The 1,893-nt window shown below is 43.1% G+C and overlaps 1 long non-coding RNA gene across 1 annotated transcript; it reads right to left on the bottom strand.

Annotated features, from left to right (window-relative positions):
• Nucleotides 1–697: 697 nt before the first annotated feature.
• LOC124017804 lies at nt 698–1,640 on the bottom strand. The gene is made up of 3 exons (XR_006835528.1): nt 1,613–1,640; nt 1,063–1,162; nt 698–795 (listed from the first exon to the last, which is right to left on the bottom strand). It is a non-coding gene; the product is annotated as an uncharacterized LOC124017804 (long non-coding RNA).
• Between the last annotated feature and the right edge of the window lie 253 nt (nt 1,641–1,893).

Here is a 1,893-nt window from a genome sequence, read left to right as displayed (position 1 = left end):
GTGGTCTATACATGTTCTGGCTTTCCTAAAGCCATTCTGTTCTTCAGCAAGCTGACCAGACAGTTCTAGATAGTGAGAAGAGCCTGTTATTTAGGATGCAGGACTACAATTTACATACAGTGCTAATGAGAATAATCCCTCTATAGTTCAATGGGATTTTAGGCTCAGTTTTTGGGGATTTCAGAGATTCTGAACTTGTTAGTTCATACTGCCAACCTGTCTGGTCTGAGTGATTAGAGGGTGTTCTTAACACTGACCTGTGTGCCACCTTTGCCACGCTTGATTTTGCCCGGCTGCAGTACGGTCAGGTTCTCCTTCCTGCTTGGCTGGACAGGTGGTGTAGCCTGACCCACCTCTGTGATCTCCCCACTGTTCCACCTCTCCTGGACCTCCAGCGTCATGGCGACCTACAGGGATTGGATCAAAGTCAGTGAGCCAGTGAGATATGCAGTGTTGAACAAATCATCAACGTTACACTATAGTCAAATACAAGCATCGCAGGTGCAGCCAAATAACATCTGCAAATCTGTGTATGCCACCAAAACTACTTTTGTATGTTTTGCCATGGAAAGTCCAGGGAGTCTCTGACTGTTTCAGACATTTTCTTTCCTTCATTTGGTGCCGAATGAACACAAACCAACACTCCATCCCCTCCCAGTTTAACACTTCATGTGGTGGTTAGTGTGAATGGGGCTTGCTTCTCTTTGGGGTCTGGTGTGCAGAGGATCTTTGTAGCCCAGAAGCACAGTGTGTCCTCAGAGGGTGATGGCTCGACATCATCTACTGACAACTTGCCTGAGACAAGAAGAGATCTCTTATTAATGTACTTAACATATCATTCAAAGCTTTGCCAGAACAAAATATATTAGCTACTAGCCTGTTCTCAGATATGTGTGTTCTTGCCTGCTCATCATCAAGCCAACAAGTTTGGCATGACAATTCCATAAGGAGATGGCAAGAGTGCAGAAACAGACTGTCACCCAGGCTACACTACTTTCCGTTATGTAATTGAAAAAAACTTTGATTGGTGTACATTGTTCATTAGGTATACTATCGCCTTACCATTAGATGTGTCTGTCTCTGGGATGGGACTTAGACACAGCTCATTCTGTGTGTTGATATAAATCATGTCTTGGACAACTCTGACCTCATACACCTGGTTCTGTAGACAGAAAAACAAACTTTCATTTTAGTCTCATGGTATCATTGATTAATAAGCTGTTGTTATTCAATGACCAAATTCTAATAACACATACAGTACATTGCCTAGTGAATGTCTTCACACCTCTTGCAAAGCTGTCACATGTAGATGCCTTATGTAAATATAAAAAGGGATTCAATTAGATTGTTCATCCGCTTGTGATCTACACATTCTCAAAGTGAAAGAAAAATTCAAGACGTCTCGATTGTCTCAGGGGTGTCAGTACCTTCTCTAAACAACTCCAAATGCCTGTCTCTCGCCCCCAAGCACACACATTAATGCCACATTGACTTCTTTATGAAACCGATGGTGGTAATACATATCAACCTTCCCTTTATCACACTGTTTCAGGAAACCTATATTTAGAATACTACGAATAAATAGGCTCTGTTGGAGACCATCTCTCTCTACCTGTAGTCCCATGGAAGAGGCACCTGTCTCAGGCAGAAGTCAAAGTGATGCCAGGGACAGACCAGAACCCTCTTCCCATCTCCCAGGTCCTCAATGTCACCGAGGTCAAGAGGGCCTCCTGCGCCAAGACAGTGGTTGTAATGATGAAAGACATCATCGTATGGTGACCATGATCATTTTGTTCTTATAGCATACTCTCATCCTATAGCCACTTTGGCACGTAGTTGTTTATGAATGAATCATCAAAACAGCAAGCTACCATAGCATAGTGCTGAGTGATT

This window comes from Oncorhynchus gorbuscha, unplaced genomic scaffold (assembly GCF_021184085.1).
Source record: "Oncorhynchus gorbuscha isolate QuinsamMale2020 ecotype Even-year unplaced genomic scaffold, OgorEven_v1.0 Un_scaffold_333, whole genome shotgun sequence".
Lineage (NCBI taxonomy): Eukaryota > Metazoa > Chordata > Actinopteri > Salmoniformes > Salmonidae > Oncorhynchus > Oncorhynchus gorbuscha.
This window is presented reverse-complemented; position numbering and strand designations above follow the sequence as displayed.